This window comes from Corvus cornix, chromosome 5, assembly GCF_000738735.6.
Source record: "Corvus cornix cornix isolate S_Up_H32 chromosome 5, ASM73873v5, whole genome shotgun sequence".
In the NCBI taxonomy this organism is placed as follows: domain Eukaryota; kingdom Metazoa; phylum Chordata; class Aves; order Passeriformes; family Corvidae; genus Corvus; species Corvus cornix.
Window position 1 is genome coordinate 40,313,574 of NC_046335.1, and position 20,073 is coordinate 40,333,646.

The 20,073-nt window shown below is 35.1% G+C and overlaps 1 protein-coding gene across 4 annotated transcripts in view; it reads left to right on the forward strand.

Annotated features, from left to right (window-relative positions):
* Nucleotides 1–20,073, forward strand: part of FUT8 (fucosyltransferase 8) — a 105,984-nt gene that overhangs the window by 25,285 nt on the left and 60,626 nt on the right. For all 4 annotated transcript variants that reach the window (XM_039552097.1, XM_039552096.1, XM_039552098.1 and 1 more), the window contains exon 3: nt 17,975–18,069. The gene's annotated coding sequence lies outside the window, so the exon portion shown is untranslated. The remainder of the gene's footprint in view (nt 1–17,974; nt 18,070–20,073) is intronic.

The window sequence follows — 20,073 nt, forward strand, 5'->3', positions numbered from 1 at the left end:
TACATGCAAACAAATCAAAATTATCTTGCTGAATTGGAGAGTCCAGAAGAAAATAGTATTGACATATAACAGCCAATCCAAGACCTGTGAGGAGACGTAGGAATAAGAAGAGGCTGATTAAGGAGCGTACATTTTTTACCTGCAGAGATTAATGCATTGAGGCTTGTGAAGCACTGCAACGAAGTGGGAAGAGCATGTGTTTGTCTTTGGAAGTTCATAAAATGTAGTCTGACACATACGAGTACGTGTGATCTCCTCTTAGATGACAGGAGTGATTTAATAACCTTGTGATAACCTTATTACATGTTATGATATAATGTCTAGTTTCTAGATGCTTGGTGGCTTGGTTTGGTTGGTGGGTTTTTTTATGTTTTGGGTTTTTTTGGTTGGTTTTGTTTTTTTCCCCCTTAATTGTCTATCTCTTTTGTGAATGAAGCATAGGGAAAGCAGCTTTTTGCAAAAGATGCTGAGAAGCAGCATAGGATCTCTTTTTGCATATTGCAGTGGTTTTTATTTCAAAATTTTCTTCACTTAAATACTTCTTCCAATGGATGAAGTAACTTTTTATCTCGAATGCATCTAAGTTTAGACTTAAATAGTCCAAATCTAAAACATTGACTGAAAATTTGAAAAAAACTAGACATGATAACCTGGTGGATATTATTTGGCTCTAAATCAGTATTACTTTTACAGTGCCCGAAAAGTCAAATTTCAAGTACCCCTGGTAGTCTATACCTTTTAAAATGTCTAGGATTAGACGGTTACAGTAAACTAAACTTTTGCATTGACAAATTGTTTAAGGGGACAAGATCAGAGGAAATAGCCAGGCAAGAAGTTTCCTGCTTCACAAGTTCCTTCAGTTAAATAGGTAAAGATGTACATCACAGGTGTTTTTTTCATTTTGTTTTTAGTATGAAATACAGAGAAAGAGTATAGGCATGATAAATGTATCTGTGAATTATGAATTTTAATTTAATATTATTTTTAGATGAAATGGTAGATGGGGTGATAGTCTTGCATGCTTTTTGCTGCTGATTGAAAGAAATTGTAGTTGTCATGGAGAGAAGAATAAGATGGATAAATGTCGAGGCAACATCTACAGTACAGAAATATTGTGTGGTTGTTTTGGCTTTGCTCTTTGTTAAATGATGTAATTATACTACACTGATAACTCAGTACTTCTTTATTGTTTGGATTGTGTTAAATAGTGGCCAATAAACACTTCTGAAACTGGCAGATCCTGTTAGCATAGGAAAATCTTCCTTTAATTGTTTTTGCACTTATTCTTGGTGGGGTTTCTTTGTTACTTCTGTTGTTCTTAAATGTTGAAATAAGCCAAGTCTAAAGGGAATTAGAAAAATTAGACGCTTGCCAGTTTGTGGGAAAAAAAACCTAATCAAGACAGAGGTTAATTATAGGGTGATTCACTTGGAACTGATCATAATGATACTGTCTTTTAATCAGATTGATTTTGCCTAAGCATATTTGTCGTAACTCATATTAACTGTGTTAAAATTGGTTAATGAATCCAAAAACCTGTCAGTAAGGAGTGAACTTTCAAACCATAAGGAAGGTGCCCTCATTGCTACATGGCAGGAGGTTCTTGGTCATTGACTTTAGCTCTTGGGAAGAATACATTGCTCCTAATAAATGTCTAAGTTTGATAGAAAGAGATCACTAACTGTTGAATTGCTTGGCAAGTTAAACTTGAAAGTATTTGGATAGAGCCAAATGTGTGGTCCCAGGTCTAGAGACCAATACTGTAGATTGCACTTGCAGGTTAGAGACAAAGGTTTTGAATAACACAACCAGTAGAAGGCATGTAGGGGAGGTGGTACTAACCGCTGTATGCAATATTAATGGGCTGTGGTGAGTATATTATGGCTAGTTTGGGATTCCTAAGACTAGTCAGAAGTAGTCTTAAGAGATCTAGAAGAGAGCTGTAAAAATTCAGGTTCTGGGAAAGTGTACCTCAGTTCAGAGATTTAAGAAGCTTGTTCTGTTGAAGTGTTACATGAGAAGTCTTGAAGATTCGTACTTCAATCCTATATGAAAAGACATTGGTGAGTGCTGAAAACAGACGTGTTTGGTAACTAAGCAGTTGAGCAATTTATCTGGGAAACATTTGTTCTCTCTCATTCTCTCATATAATGTGTTTGAATCTCATGGATGGTTTTAGTAAAAGATGTGCATTGTCTTGGGGAACATGTGTGGTTCTGATGCAAGAAATATGAGAAGGTTTGTGATCATTGGATCACAAAGCAAAGATGGTAGTCATGATGTATCAGAGTGCAACAAGACAGTATAGTAGAGTATTCACATTAGATGGAAAGAATGGCCTTGTAGATAGAATGAGACCTCATGTTATGGGTCAGGAAACAAATGTATTACAGACTGCTTCGGAGGAATCCCAGTCCAGTTCCCGATGCCATATTCCCCTCCACCGGCAGGGTATTAATATGCCCTTAGCCAAGTCAGCATATTACTGGTAACATTTTTGTCACAAGTACTAGGTAAAATACAATGTGTAGCAGTAACAGGAATTTAAGTGGAATCCATCCTTCTCTCAAGGCATTACCGGCTCCTTTTCTGCCAGCCAAATGCATATTCAGGCATCATGTTGCGTCTTCTTATGCGGTAATTGTATTATTCCTTTCTCCTTTTTAGATGGTTGAGCTAAGGGTAGAATCCTTCTGAATGAATGTTGGTTTTGCAATCCTGCCACTGAACATGTGCCTTTCTGTGAAATATGCTAATGTTTTCACAAAGTTCTATTTTTAAAAGACTGCTTTTTGCACTTTCCTTCCCAACCATATTAATATTCATGGTATTGTTTTGGTGCTTCTATGTTTAAGGTTGGCTTAGGAAGGCAGAACTATTGTATGTCTCTCTTCTCTTGATTCACCACAGCGTAGAAATTCCATTGTCTTGAAATGTTCTTTTTCCTGCATGTTACAGTTGCAGTGCTGGGCAAATGTAATGTTTTTAATGGCTCTAAATGTGTGATAATAGCTATTTACTTTATATTTCCCTGGACAGTAGTCTGGAATTGCAAACTTCTGGAGGGCAATCTTTCCATTTTGCACCATTGTCAAATGACTTTGATTGTGGTGTCAGTGTCGTGTGCAGTTGTGTTTGGCATGAACATAGTCTGAAGGGTGCAAGGAGATTGCTGATTGTACTATAAGAGTGAAGGAACTTACAACTGGTTGCTTTTCTCACAGACCCGAAAGCACCACTCAGCGCTGTGCAGGTGGTCAGTGAATGCTTGCAGCAGTTGATGGTTTTTGTGCACCATCTGTGTCATGCATCCTTTCTTCTTGATTATCTTGTCTTCATTTTGATGTGTTTTGGTAGTTGCTGAAGTCAAACAAATATGGAAAAATTATGTGTGCTATTGTTACATGTTCATAATACTCCTCTGAGAAGAATGCATGTATCTTCTGGAGAGTGGCTGAGTGAAAACTGGTGTGATGAGCCACATGTATTTTATAAAGGGGACACTAAAATGAATGTTTCCCACTAATGAAGTTGTGGGAAATGGACTCTTGAGTCTTCATAATTTCCTGAATGCTGTGATTAGCATCCCACAGAGCATTGTAAAACAGTTCATTAATCATAGTGATAAAGAAGGCTCTGGAATGTCAGCTGTATTGCTCACCTTTTTGTGGGTACAAGATCTTGTGGACAGGGGCCAGAATATTTACAAAAACAAGTACATGTGTGCTGTGATGGGCCACTGTTAGCAGCAGTATGACAACTAATGCTTTCTGGAATAAAGAATAAATGGAATAAAACTACTTCTAGTGTAGCAATACTATTAGAATAGGTTCTTAAATTATTTTGCTAAAAATATTTTATGATCTTTGTATTTTTGTGTTACTAAACCATTTCTATTTTAAATGAACATTCATATTAATAATTCATAGAATACTTGCACTAATTTTCTCCCACTGGTTCCATTCAAACAATTCATCTAGTTTTTTCAGTTTGCTGATCTACATATTTTCTTATTCTTTTATAATGTTGTATCCTAGTGCTCCAGATATTCCAGAAAACTAATTTACATATACCCGGAATCTCCATTTTCCAATTAATAATTGTTGCTGTTAACTAATATGTATTTCTTAAAATGTGTTCTGATGTAAAATGATCTGTATGGTGAATCTGAATTACTAAGCTCCATTGGATGGGAAAAATTAATGTGGATATTTCTGGCAGTTATTTTGCAAAAGCTGAAAATTGAACATTCATTCTACATCAGTCCTTTGTAGTATATTTGAAATGGTATATTTCTGAAAACTATTACTGTTCTGCAGCATATACTTGAAGTCAAAAGTCACTAAATCAGAAGTGTTTCACCTATCCCTAGATTTTTAAACTAGCAGCTTTAGTCCAATAGCAGTATTCCAGAGAGTGTTGTTAGGATGTGACCAGTGAAAAATAATCTCTGAGTTTGGGACAATTTTACAGCAACATATATCAGAGTGGGTTAATGTTTTGATGCCTCACTAGAGCAGGGAGCATAGCTTGAAGCAAGGTCAAGAAAAAGGAAAACTTGAGCTCTGTTCCAAAAATTAGTAGAATGTAGTTCATGCATTCTAAAGGCTTCAGAGAGTAGCTTAATAACATAAGCCTTCCACCTCTCATTCTGCTTTTTTTCTTCCATATGCCTGTTTGGAGCACTGATCTTTCAGTCTTGAACTCTGTAAATCCCTTAAATTTGGCAGAACTTGAGGGTTTTTCCATTTGTCTTATATCAAAGGATTTCCTGCTTTTCATTTATTCCTTTGCATCAACTTTTTCATAATTTAGTAACTGTAGCTGTTGTAAACGTTATCTAGAGATGGAGTTGATGGCAGAGAGAATGGGATCTTTTCCTAGTGCATGCCAAATATAATGAGTAGGTTTTGTGTGATCTCCTAAAAGTCTATGGATTTTCTCCATAGACTGAGTGCAGTGAGACTCACATCTCTTTCTGTAAAGAAGAATCAGAAAAATTAATTGATAGCTTGATACAGAAAATAATCAGAACTTTGAAGCAATTCAGTACTTCCATGCATGTATGTGCTTTTTCCACATAGTTGCTCACTAAGTCATTGCCAACTGCTTCTGTTGGTGTCTTGTATTTCAGCAGTATTTTTATCGGTGCCATTTCTTTAGAGATGTTAGGAGCATGTTATGTATCCATATGCACACAGAAAAGAATAGGTTTTTAAAATTTTTGATCACTGCTCTTTTTAGCAGTCATAGTATGAAGAAATGTTTTTTTCCTGTTTTCTGTTTTGTTCACACCTACAGTACTTTTTCTGAAACGTAATTTATTCTGGTACTCTGCTGAAGGATGTAACTTTTTTTTGGTCTAATTCCTAGCCCTGTTATAATGAGTAATCAAGTGTTTCTTTCATCTAGTAAGATTGTTGTGTTTCTGAATTGATTATCTTTCTTCAGCTGCTAAATTTCTCAGTTCTTTTTCTCAGAGTGTTCACTGTTCTTCGAGGCAGGAAGACTTATACCATTCTTCTCCCTCTGTTCCTCTGGCCCAGTTGGTGCAGTCAAACTCTGGAGAGGGTTCTAGATTTTTTTGCCGTGTAAGCATGTTTTTATCTTTTCTCCACCTGTCATTTAATTAGACAAGATTAAGGAATGGAATATAGAAATACCTATAAAAAACAGGGAAGACAAATTATTTTATAACAAGCTAACAACCTAACAACCAGAAAATTAATAAAATTCTGTGGGTTTTTTAAAATATCAAATACCAGAATTATTTTGGGATGATTTGTATGAACTGGTTAAAAAGTATTTGTGGGAACCTAATGTTTTTCTTTACTTATTGTCAGAATTGATTCCCATTCCCCCATTTTCTTGTTGATAAGTCTCCTCAAACATTTTAAAATAACGATCCTCATTTCTAGAAAGATCAGAACTTACGCAAAGAATGTTTTGGTGGTGTGTGATTGTAATGATTATCTAGTTTCATGCCTTTTTATTTATACCCTAACATTCAGTGTGTTTGGGCTATAATTTTTTTGGTCAAGCAGAGAAAATATGAGAGAATGGGGCAGAAGAGAAGAGTAAGCTCAACACTTAAAACATTAAAATGTCCCAAACCAACAAACAACCAAACTAACAGTAAAAAAAAAAAAAATAAAATAAGAAAAAAAGAAGAACCTTACGCCAAACTATTCCAAAAGTCTGTATTGCATGTACATGGAGCAACCTTTCTCAATAGCACTGTGAAATGATAGCCCACACTGCTCCCTGTAAATGAGACTCTTTCAAAGGTTATACCTTCATCTTAGTTGACTATACTTCTGTACAAGGATCAGATCCTGTTAATTGTATATGTAGAACTGACTTCCTTGTGTAACTGTTGCTTATATTGGTCTCAATACCAGAAAACTAGAAGGTGCTGTATTTGGTAGAACCTTATTTTACAGGAATTCCAAAGATGGCCTTTGAGGTAAAAGATCTGTAAGTTTAACTCCTGTTAAACACAACCATGAAAAGAGTTATTGGATATGTGCTCAAGGTGGTATGTTGAAGAAGAGCCAGTGCAGAGGTGACCTGATGAATAAACTATAATTAAATTGCCTGGTCTTGGCTAGGCTTTTTAACAATTCCTTTTAGAAAAATGAGATTTTGGGAAGAAAAGAAAAACAGCTTCTTTGTGAATTTGTAACCCCATAAGGGAATCGAAAAAACCAGAATATATGGTTATTTTTCATAATGGGAACAGTGCAATGCAAGGTTTCATCTTGTCCTGGTCAAGGGCCTGTGCTGGGTCATGTGTACTTTATCATAAGAATAAATTGTCTGGAAAATGGAATCTCTTGAGCTTTTCTGGGTAGAACCTATATAGGAAACTTCAGCATTATTACAACCAAATAATCTTGGCATAATGTTTTATTTTTTTTTGTGAGCTTCTCTAATATAGATAGATAGTGAAGGAAGTTAGAAATGAGTACATACTGAGATTTGGGAAGAGGTCTTCCTCTGGTCAGGTAATGAATAAAAAAATTCTGAATGGTACTAAATGAACTTGTGTATGTAGCATTCCATGAAGATATGACTATATGATATGTGTTAGTACAGTATGTGTAGTAGTGGATCTGTTTAAAGCAAATCAGGGTAGTATGGTTTTGTTAAAAATACCAGTGTTGAATTTTTGATCAGCTAATGCTGTCTTAGACTTTCATCTACCATCATTGCTGTAAAAAAACAAGGTATACTAGTATATTTAAAATAAATATTCCATTGCATGCCTGTTTTTAAGAAGTGTGACTTCTTGTGTAAGACTGGAATGAATAAAGATGTCTAAGCTCAACTTTGGATCTAAATTTTTTATTTTTCTCTGGAACCAGCTGTGTAAATCACAGTGAGATAAACACAGTGTATGAAATTTCTCTTCAATCAATTCTTGCATAGAGAGTTTTTCATAGGGAAATCTTATTAAATCAATGACAAAATAATTAGATTATTTATAAGTGATGCTGTATAAAAGTAGGAAGTAGTGGGTCTTGCTATATGTCATTAGGGAACCTTTCTGTAATGATATCTATTTCTGTGAAATAATAAGTTAATGCTTACAATCATAAATTATATGCCCATCACTTCATTTTTTTTCAAAAGAAAACAAAAATATTTTACTACATATCTGGTATTTGAAAATAAGTTTCTGAAAATTAGCTTGAATTAGCTAATAAACACATCCTGGGCTTGTACAGTGTCATGTTATTGCATGAATTTTTTAATAAGTATCTGGTTACTCTTTGCTGTCTTCCCCTCAATCTTGCTATCTTTAATATTGATTTGAAATGTGTTTAGTAAGTAGATAGCAAAACTCATCTCGCTGTCATGTTCAGGTAGGTTTTATTTTTTTAATTAGTTTCATTTATTCATTTATTTAAGAAAGCTTACATCAGTTTTAACCGCCTGATAGAAGGAAACTGATGTCCATCACCACTATGCTTTGGAAAAGTGATGATTATATTGTGAAGTAGAATATCTTGCCACTAGCAAAAGACTTAATGTTCACTTGTGTTGAGCAAACACTTTGGTAGTGACAGGTAAGATAGCAATGACAGAAGTAGTTAGTGGTGCAGCTCTTAAGGTGAAGGTGAAAAGCCCAGTATTCTTGTTTAACCTCGGTGTTATAGTTTAATGAAGGAATTTATCACTTTGTTTTGTTCTGAATCTAAAAAGGAGAAATATTACTGCAAAATTTTTGCACATCTTCTGAAAGAAATTCAATGTGAATGGTCTTTCTGCCTTACAGGCTGTTCAACTACATAAAGGAAAAGGCTAAGATTTTACTCCACATAAATGTAGTGGCAGCCACTAATAGTCTTGAAGTCATTTATGGGGAATTAACACCTGAAAAGGTGGCTGAACAGACCATAAACCTGTTTTTCAGAGGAACCAATTATCATAACATTTTCAACCTCAGCTGATACTATTATTGCTCAGCTTCTCAAAAACTGGATCCAGTCTACAAAAGTGTTCATATTAGTATTACATTTCAAGTTGGTGTCTTTATGAAAAATCTGAAAACAGTGAATTTATATGGTCCAAGATTATTTAGGTTTAGATCAAACTTGAATTAACTGTGAGCAGAGGAGACAGAATTAGAATTGCGTCTAAGATACTGTAAAGATATTTTGATTCTCATGTCTTTGCAAACAAGATGATGTTTGTGAGTTATAGAGGTTGAGAAAAAGAAGATTGTAAAATACAGGTTTAAAATACAGGTTTAAAATTTACAATTCTTTACAGATTGTAAAATGCAGTCAGAATTTTGGTGGCTGTTTGATCCAGTCTCTATGAAAGCATATGTATATGCAGTAGGCAAAAGCTGCTGGAGAACTGGTGTATCTGAAAAGTTCAATTGAGCATGAGGAATCCTTTCTAAAGAAAGAATTCCAGAGCTTGTTGTGTTGGTACTATTGTGTAGTGATGGATGAAGTACAGGGAAAAAATCAGTTACCACTTCATCAGTGTTATTTGTCTAATTTTCGGTTCGTGTTTCTCCATATACTACACATCTGGGATATTTGAATAGCAAACATAAAGAATTTTTATAATTTAAAACATATAGTGTTCCCTGAACTTTGAAAACAAGTTTTAGTATTATCTAAATCTACTGTTTTTTCCCTCTGTCTGACTTGGAATGTAATGCTTTATGTTTACGTATATTTTAAATGAAGCCTCTGGGTTTTGATGTTTTGGCAATCTCATTCTGTTCCTCTATATAGTGTGATTAGAAAATAGGTCAGGCACTATTGTGCTGAGAATGCAGTGGGTTTTTTCCCCTCCAATAAGTGTACTTAGTAAATAGTTAATTTATTTGACATCACTTACAGAAATGCATGTAAATTAAAAAAGGAAAAATGAATAGTTTTCCTCCAAATTGATGATTGGATATTGTTCTGAAAAGATTAGAAATAATTCAGACCACTTTTGGACAATGAAAATGTGTGAAATCACATAGGTAGTATGGGGTTCTGTTTTGTTTCTGAGAATTCTCCTGTATTGGTTGCAGCTGACACTTTGGGTATGTATGGATGCTTCTGTGAATGCTGGTTGCAGGATCAGGATCTAAGTTAGGGGTGCAAAGCAGGAACAGTAAGTCTGTTGAATACAGGAGGACTTAATTATACCAGCAGCAGCACGTGACGCCCTGTGAGTGCTTTTGTTTATTACAGTATTTTGAAAAGTGCAGTCTGCCTGTGTTTTTAGTAGTACATATACAGATGAAATGTTGTGATTCCTAAATTAAAACATGAACTCAAAGTGTTCACATGCACAGATTTCATTAGGATATAAAAATCACATACAATTACAAAATTTCTTTGATCTTGTTTTCCTAATAGACTGCTTTTTGGAGCCTTTAACTGTGCTTGTCCTAATAACGCTCTGTTAGGTCATAGAAGAACATAGGAATTACTACATTTACAAAACTTACTATTGGGATTTCTAATCAATTTGTTATGATGCATAGAAAGCTCTCTGATTAGATCAAAGGTACAGTCAGAATGTAATAGGTTTGTTTCCTCTAAGCTCCAATACTGATTGTTTTATGAACTACAGGTAAAAGTTATGTTTCGTGCTTTAGTTTACCATCCAAATGTCTTTCATTACATTTCTTTTGTAGAAATGCTTGTGTTGTGTGATATCTCGTCTTCATTTTCACACGACTGGTTGCACATTGTGACTTCTTTCTTATTATGGTTTACTGCTGCTTTTCATAAAAAAAACAGTGTGAGAGAAAGCGGTCTTAAAATTTATTTTCTCTATTATGTATTTAATCTGTATTAGCATTGACATGGTAAGGCTTAGTTCTGAAAAAGTTGTCCCTAAATTCTCCAGCAGTATGGGTTTGTTGTGTATCTGCAGAATTCAACTCTTGCTACCTACTTCCAAATGCATATACATCCACTATATCATTCCAGCCAGCTCCCAAATAATTGCTTTTGAGATTCTTGCAGTAAATATATTCTCCCTAACTCTGGTGCTTCAGAAGTTCAAGTTCATTATATTAGGTGTCTTGAAGACTGTTAAGAACTGTATCAAAGCTCTATCAGAATGGGCTGAGTTTTGTGGCAGTGTTTATTTACTGTATTTTGTTGCAATTTTCTTCACTTTTTTTCTTCACTTACTGAATAGATTTTTGGCAATGACCATGCCTACATAAGATCCAGTCAGAAAGAGTCAGTTTTAAAATTAATGTGATCTGAGCTTTTATCTGAAAAGGCTCCCTGTCTTACTCAAATGTCAGTAGCAGTTATCTGTAGAAGTGGAAGCAAGCAGCCATGACCCTTCTAGCTTACTTTCTGAGCTTCCAGGACTTGGGTTGTTCTAAGACAGATGCAGTATAGTATCCGTGGATGGATTTTTGTAGAAAGAATATCTAAGTCTGCTTTCTTTAACATACCAAATTTTTTAAACTCGAACATTTTAATTACAGTGAATTTCACAATCTAGTAGCACCTTCTGAAAATCCTAATATTCTACATCAACCAGGTCTCCCTAATTCCATGCTAATTTAGTTTATAAAACTTAATCACCTTCTGAGGCATGACTTCCCTCACAATGTTCTTTATTTCCCAGTATCTGGTGTTAACTGATGTGCCAACTATTTCTGATGTGTATTGTAGTTTCTTAGCTGCAAGAATTCTTCTGTCGTCTTCTTTGTGAATAAAGATTTCAATGTAGGGATCAATTTAAGTTCCTTCTAGTAATTGCTAATGCATTTATTTTATTTAACTTTCCTGCTGTGGTCTTGTATTTAATGTGCTGTAATAATCAACTGTGGCATCATTTGCCGTTGTGGAATCTATGTCAAGTCTTCCAGTTCCATTGTGCTTTTCAAAATATTTGATACAGTTTTTATGCATGTAAGAACTGGATTCTCAAAACTTCTGTAGGCTGCCAATTTAGTATCTTCCAATTAAGCTTCATCATCACCTCTCTGCTTGGTTTATGTGTGTCATAGGGAGCAAAAACTTGATCATTAATATTTTATAAAACAGCTGAAACTGTACTCCAGAGACTTCTTTTCTGCAACTTCTGGTGGTGTTACTGGAAGTGATAGTGGACTTGAAGTCACCAGCTTCCCAGCATTTTCTGAAATACCATCTAGTTTTCTTATAAAATTCTGTCTTTATACTCAGCAGTCATTTCACCACAGAGCATTCACTAGCCTTGAACAGCTTATTATCTTTTACAGATGATATTTAATACCTTGCTGTATAACCTGCCTCCTATCCTTTAGAATCCCTGTTAGTCTCCACATAAGAATGATGTTGGTATCATCTACTTACGGGACCATTTCTTTCTCAAAATTTTCTTGAGACTCCCTTGACGTGGGAGCCTCAGAGTGTATTAAAAGTATTAAGAAATTTGTTTGGTGTACTATGTGTAGATGCAGCGCTTTGAGACATGGTTTGGTGGTAGACTTGGCAATGCTGGGTTAATGGTTGGACTACATGATCTTAGAGGTCTTTTCCAAACTAAAAACTTATATGATTGTACGAGTCTACTTGTCTCTCTAGGATATTTTGGTTTTAGCAAAACCAACTTCAAAAAACAGCGTTTTACTTCTTAACTTCCTCACTTACCTACCTCAATGTAGGTAATCGTGTACAATACATCATGATGGGGTAGCCCCTGCCCTCCAATCTTCTGCTGCCATTTGTTATAATCGTAATTTGCAATTTTTCAAGTTGGGTAGCAGACTGATTTTGTTGTTTCATTGCTGCTTTTTGATTTTGTGAATAACTTAATGGTTAGAGATGTAGATCCTTCAGATCCTGTAGATCCCTTCCTTGTGGAACTGAGCTCTAAATGCAATCCAGACTCTCCTTTAAATTACTAGGAGATTCTGCCCTGAGACTCAGTTTGCTAAAGCAGGGTTGCTTGCTTTAGAAAGAATACAAAGATTTATAACCAAAGAGTTACTACCTGTGTTTGGGCCTTGGCCAGACTCTTGGGTAAAAAACAGTCACACACAGTGTGTGACTATAGCAGGAGATAGCTCAGAACCATGGAGAGCTCTTTTAAATTCCAGTGTATGGGGAATAATGGGCATTCTTGATTTTTTTTTCTTAAATATGGTTGCTAAAATTAACCTGAGCTATTCAGAAATAAAGGAAGTTGAAGGGCAAGAAAAAGCCTACACTGAAATTAGGAGCAAGAATGTAATACTTGTTTTAAAAGAGTAGGTGGAAAAAGTCTTAACTTGCAAAGAATTGTGAGATACTACTGGGGAACAGCTAAACATAGGAGCCGCTGGCCACGATAGTCACACCCTTATTATAATGTGTTCACCACAAAGGAAAATACTGTTTTTCTCACAAATAATGAGTTTATACACAATTATTCCATGAAGTGAATGGCTTTCTATGTGGCTATGTAGGTTTGCCTAGGAAACAGTAAGAATAACACGATTGTAGGTTTTTCCTACAAGTGCTTGACTTCCAAATTGATTTGAAAGATGATTTAAAATCTGACTTGGTTTTACTTATTATCAGTCTGAAATGCTTGAATGGGATTTCACTAGAATTACCTTTGAGAATATATGCAAATTTAGCTTTTAAGTCTTTTGTTACTGTACTAATATTAATATTGCTTAAATAATTATTTTATATGGAAAATGAATTTAAAATCTTATTTTTAGAATGTTTAGCCTATAAAATAAAATACTATTTTGTAAAAAGCATCAAGCTTGCTTTAATTTCTATAGAAAAAGTTACATATATCCAGGCACACAGATGAAAAATCCCGTCTTACATATAAAAGAAAACAGCTCAGTCATTAAGGCTGATAGTTTCTAACACTCACGATGGCTTGACAGCAAATTTATGTATTAGTGTTATGAATAAAAATGGGAATTCTGATTAGCAGTGTAAACTTAATACTTGACATAAAAAGAGCTAAGCAGGAAGCTAACACTTTCAAAGGTGTTTTAAACTCAGTAAGTTTTAAACTCACCTGTCATTTTGCCTTAATAATGTGTCACACCAATTTTAGAGAGGAAAAGGCATTGGCAGCATTATGTGAGGTTTGGACTTGCAACTTCACAGCTCTGTTTTATTCATAGCCTTACCATTGTACAAAGTGCTTTCAGTTTTTCAGTTCCTTCAGTTTTAAATAAGTGAATAGATCTTAGATCAGTGGTACACTTGAGCCATGGTGATGGTGAAGATCACATGCAGGAAGCAATCAACTTTTGGTGGCATGGAGCTCTACTGAAGCTGTAAACCAGTGTAAATTAGACAGAGTGAACCTATATGCTAATGCAAATAAATTGCTTCCCATACTTGAATTAGCTCATTAGGTGCCTTTTTTGGTGCTTTTTAGTGTATAAAATTCTCTATCCCAAAAAAAAAAAAGAAAATTGGAATGCCAAGGGAAATTTTCACAGGCTAAGGTCTGCCTATTGTGGCATAGTGGAATTAAAGTTAAAGCAGATACTTCTTTATCAAATGGCAATATTACTATTTGCAATCCCCAGTAAAATTTGTCTTGCTCTAATAAAAGTACTGCATCAAACATGGTTCAATTTAAACTAGAAAATGGTGATACAAAGCAAGTCTGATTATTTAGATAATGATCCCATTCGACATTCTTTTCCCTGATGTGGCCCACTCAAAACTGTATTCTGACATTTCTGTCTCCAAGTCTGCCATGTGTAAGAAGAAAGGCTTTTAGCTCAGTTTTGTGACTCTTTTTTTACCGTATAGCCTTCACTATGCTTTGATTTTGCAAAACCTCCTGGTTGCGAATATCACTTTAGTTTCCTTACGGCTGCCAAGTGTCATGCATTTTTGCATAACTATTACAAACTCAGCAGCTCTCTCATCTGCCTGTTTTTCATCTTGATTTATAAACATCCAGCTGAGTTGTGAACAGACTGATGTTAAGTTTCCTGGTTATTAGATTTTTCCATGTTGCTTTGATGCCAGCCAAAAGAGGAAAGATCATACCTCTGATCTTACTTCTGATGTTTGCAACCATTAAGGAATGACATGGGGAAGCAAGTGGAAAAGAAAATTTAGTGGAGCGCTTCAGCAGAAACAAAAATGGAAAAGTCAAATATTACCTTAAGGTTGTCCATTGGTTTTTTTTCTCCCTCTCTACTCCTTTCCCAAGGTATCCAGATTATTCTACCGATAGGGAGCTGCACTTTCTCCCAGGAAGTGGCAGCTGTACTTTGGTCCCAGATGAGCACTGAAACAGAAGGCAAACATTCTATTAAGTTCTGTTAAGAAAAGGATGTGCCATTTCTGTTTGCTAACTTTCATGTGACTTATGCAGGGCAGAAAGCCCAATTCTGTTCAGCTTCTTGATTCAATGGCTGGGTATTTTTGAAAGCATTTTAGGTGCTTCAATTAAAAGGGAATGAGCAACTGAGAATCTGTTGCTTAATGAAATCATCTGTTTCAGTGGCTGATTCCTTTATTTGTTTTGCACTTACATGTTTAGGAATGACTTTCTCCTACCTCATGAGCCAGATTTATCCAGGTGGAACTCCTAATCCCCAGATTTTATTATGTGTTTATTTGCGTGTGTAAGAAACAATTTCAATGTCACAAATTCTTTTTTTAACACATGAGTTATGTCCTTCTAACTTTCATAGTCTGTTCTTTTACTTCATTGCTTCCAAAGATTCTCCCTCTTCCTGTTTTTATTTTTTTTTTTTGGAATGAGGTTTCTGCAAGGACTATCAGTAGATTATTAACATACTACGGTGGAGGAAGATCATGATTGATGTTAGAGTTGAGGTTTTTTAGAGTTGAATTTTTATTATTCATTGACTGTGTTTATACTAGAATAGGGTTGTATGGAGTCAATACAGTAAGTAAACAAGAAAAAATAAACCTTTACTATCATGTGATTGTCCTGTTCATTTTCTAAGGTAATTTTTGTCTTACAAAGACATTTCATTAGTTAATATCAGACAAAGCTAATGTCTCACTTCACTGTGTTTCTGGTTAATGTATTATCTTAGTAGTTAAAAAGGACTGTAAAAGTGAAGACTGCTTTATCCATTCATATATATAATTTCCTTGGAGGAGTGCATTGTTTCTGCAATTGACTCTCTTACCTTTCTAAAAGAAGAATCACCAATAAGTTTTTGTCTGTTTGACAGAGAATCTTGTATATATTTGACAAGTAAGCTGCTCTTTTTCTTTCAAGGCACAGTTCCCTCTTTTGTTCAAAATTACATCGATTGTAAATAAAAAAAGAGAAATTACTGTATCTTTTTGGAAGCTTTCAAATGTAATATGTTACAAGAATTATGAGCACTCATTTATTACTGTATCTAATAAGGAGTGCTTATTATTTTCAGACTGTATTTGTTACTGTTGATGCACTCTTGATTCTTTTATCTAGTTTAGAAAAGTTACTACTTCTGATTAGATTCTTAACTCCTGTTAAGCTCTTTCAAGGTCAGTGTTCTATGTATATCTTAGCTTAAAAGCCCCTAAGTGCTGTGGGTGTGGACTTCTCTGAACCACTGCTGTTGTGATAACTGAACCTGTAGGTGTTCGTATAGCATAATTTCGAGAATGTTTGGTCTCTGATACTAAAAGTACCAAAATTGGTGTTTGGATTGTTTGTTTTTTATCTCTGACCAGAAGCTATGTTGTTGAAGTAGGATTAGTGCTAGTACTTAACTCCATTGTTGTGGGTGTGTGTGTGTTTCGGGGTTTTTTTCTTCCAGTAGAAATATATTTAGTAACTACAGGGGCCGAGGACCCTGAGCTGGCCGTGATTTTTATGTGGTTCACCATAGGCGTTCTCCGTGTAATTAGCTCCTCAAAGGAAACCAAATGTTTTTTAATTGAAGAAGTGCCAAGTTTTATTAGAATAACAGTTAGGATAATTAACACTTTAAGTATTGCAAACTCAGTGTATAGAGAAGAAAGAAGAAAAAGGAAAAAAATTTACAAGGTTTTCTCTGCCCACATTGTCATTGTGAGTGTGCTGTTGCTTCTACTTGGTTGCAGTTAATTCAGTGACTTTAAGCCTTGAACTGTGCAGTGCCCTCTGATCTGCTGGAAGTTTTTCCTGTAGTGTCTAAGATCAGTCTGCTCCCTGCTCCCTGCTGCAATTTCTTTACTGGGTAGCAAGCTCCTGTAATGGAATTTCTTCACTGTCATACTGCATAGTTTCTTTAGTCTCCTGGACCTGAGCGTAGTCAGGGTATCTCCAACGAGTGCATGCACATTGTCTCTCTTTCTCTGGGAGGCCCTGCCTGACCTGATCATCTTAGAAAAGCATGAGAATGATAGTGGAGAAGCAAGTAGAATGCCTTCTGCCCCCCTAATACTGTCTGTCAAAAAAATGGCGGACTCATTTGATGAAACACTCACCATGAGCTGGCAGTGCGTGCTCATAGCCCAGAAAGCCAACCCAGTCCTGGGCTGCGCCAACAGCAGCCGGGCAAAGGAGGTGATTCTCCCCCTCTGCTCCTGTGAGATCCCACCTGGACTGCTGCTTCCAGTTCTGATGTCACCAGCATCTGAAGAAATTTGTTGTGAGAGATAAACTATATTTTTAGGTTAAAAAGTTATGAAGAGAGCTTATGTTTCTTTGGAAGACACCAGGAATTTCCTTGAAATTTTGGAGTTGTATTCTTTTGCTATGGAATACTTCTGAAGAGCTGTTCAACTTACTTTTATTTTGTTTTCTCCAAAGCTCCAGATCTGTGATTTTTCCAGTGATTATTCTAGTGACTTTTAATATTTTGATTGAAAGAAAATTCTTTCCAAGGTTTCCTTAACATAGTCATGATTTTTATAAATGATAAAAAGATATACATGATAAAAGATGTGAAAGAATATACATGAATACTCTTCTATTAATTTTATTAAAATTAAGGTTAAATATTCTATCTTTGATTTTATTTCTTTTTTTCCATTTCAAAATTTTGCCTGGTATTTTGAACAGGGACTGATGCTTAGACATGGGGAAACAATTATTTGACAAAACTGCTAAATGGCTGAACTGCTTTAATTGATTATGCAGATTTATATCTTGCATTCAACATGTATAACATCTTTCAGCTGCAAATTTGATGGTATCAGTAAATATTAATGAATCAACTTCAAACATAATTTTGAAGTTGGCAAATATTAACAAGGGAAATTGAGGCCTTGTGAGACTGACTTGTAAAATTTACTCATTAAATCAATACAGAGCCTAAAATATTCTTTAATTTAATTCTTTGGTTGCTAGATCACATTGTATCTCATCTAGATATAATGAAAGATGGTAGTTAAAAATATTTTGGTTGAATGATTGATCTTTGTGGATAATCCATGATTAGCTAAGTTACAAATAGAAAATGAGGTATTTTAAAATGTAAGATTCTTTCTCACTGTTACGATAAAGAGTAAATCAAAAGGAAGATGTTCTTACAGAATGTGAAATTAAAGGGACTTTCTTGTTTTCTTTCAAACAGTTACTAATTTCACTGACTGCTGGAATAGTGGGATTACATTTTAACCTCCAACCTCCATGATGCAGTTGTGTTTACGTTCTGCTGTCAGAGAGAGGGTAAGCTGTTCTTCGTATGTGTTATGAAGTTAAGATTTTTTAAGATGTACTGCTATTTATGTGACAGATAAAATACATTGTACGTTTACATGTCACGCATTTTAGAATAATTTGTTTTAAACACCAAAAGCTGTAAAAGTTATTTCATGAAATCACATCATAGCTGGATTTGGAAAGTTTCTTTGGGGATCTTCTAGTCCAACACCACTGATCACAGCTGGGTTGATTGGAGTGCGTTGCTCGGGTCTTTGCCGAGCCTCCAGGGATGGAGACTTCACTGACACTTTTTACTGCACTTTCACCAGTATGACCATGTGATGTACTAAATGCAAGGAGTTTAACTCAATGCAGCATGTTGTATAAAATAAGCTGTCATGGGAACTATTAATAACGAGCTATTTATTTGATCATGAAAACAAATAACTAGCAATTGTCTTGCAGTTTTTTTTTCCTAGATATTCTGAATCAATCTTTTCTCCTTTGTACTTTATCAAAAATTTTGAATCAAACATTTATATTTGTTATAACCACTCTATTTTTTTTTTTTTTTTTGAGGAATCATTTCCATTAACATCTGACTGATTGATGTGAAACTTCCTAAGTATGGGGGTTTTGGTTTTATGGGGTTTTTTTGTTTGTTTGTTTTGGCTTCATTTTTGTTTTGGTTTTTTTTTCTTAATGGAGGATATTTGGACTCGCAGAGGATAAAAATCTAGAAATTACCTGGGTAATTTGTACCATTTCGAACATCAAGGAGATAATGTAAAGGAATATAGTAAAATAGAAAGTAATATTAGAAATTCTTTGGGGTTGAAAGTCCTAAGACCTTGTTCAGTGCTACAGAGTTGATTATTCTTGATAACAACTCAGGTATTTGTGGTAGTTACGGATCACTGATGGAGGAGGAGGCTTCTAGGAAATAATTGCATACATTCCTTAATTACTTTCCTACATGATTCTGATTGAACTTAGGCTTGTGAGGGAAATTGCACTTACTATTCTCTCAGCTTCAGTTTTTCTGCCACGCACCACCTTAAGAGCTTTAGAAAAGCAGTAGCCACCTTGGTGTGGTGATTTGTGTCTTCACTGATCATCAGTCATTTTGGGGAATTTATTGCTGCTGCTTGTGTTGCAAATGCAGCAGCTCTTGAGCTGTTGATCAGCTCTCAGTTCGTATTCTATGTGTGCTCACCTTGTTGAATTTTTTTCGTTGCATCAGTAAATATTGACTTCATAAAAGAAGAACAGATTTGGCACAAGATTGCTAATTGGTCATTCTGAATATTTGTCTGTTCATTCCTCTGCCTTCCATTCTGAGGGTGTTTTCATTCAAAATTTTTGCAAAGGTGTTTTCAAGTGTAAAATGTTACACAGTTAAATTGAAAATAGTCTCTATGTTGCTCAGGTGAGCATTTTACATCAAATACACACTATAAGCTTCAAAATGATACCAGAATCTTCCCCTACATTCCCCTACTTTGAATGTTTTGTCTGTATTATAGTATGTATTCTGCTGAAGCTTCTAAATGAATCTTAAGATGACTTCTCAAGTTGATAATCTTGCTTTTAGACTCGAGGTTTTAATTCCTCAAGTCCTAGCAATTTACCATCTTCGTAATCTCACTAAGCCTGAAAAATCATCAAGCTTCCACACTTGGTGACAAAACCTCTTTAGCAAAATTTCCGGAAGTGCAAATCACCTTGTATCTTTGTCCAAAGCTTGTTCTGGTTGGTTAAGATTCTGTTTTCTAACCAAATGAAATGAGGGGGCCTGTAGCTTTCGCACAGTAAACGAAGTCCCTCAGTACCATCTCTTCCTGCCAGGGAGTTTTCTGTGATAAAGATCCAAAATTAGAGTGTTTGAAGGCTTCAGCATTTAATTAGTTTCCACTTGGAATGAAATTGAAAAGGGTGGTGATTTCTGTTAAGAAAATGTTTAGTTTGAGAATAATCTGCAGATTGTATCAGATGAGTAGACTGTATTTATTAATGTAAAATTATAAG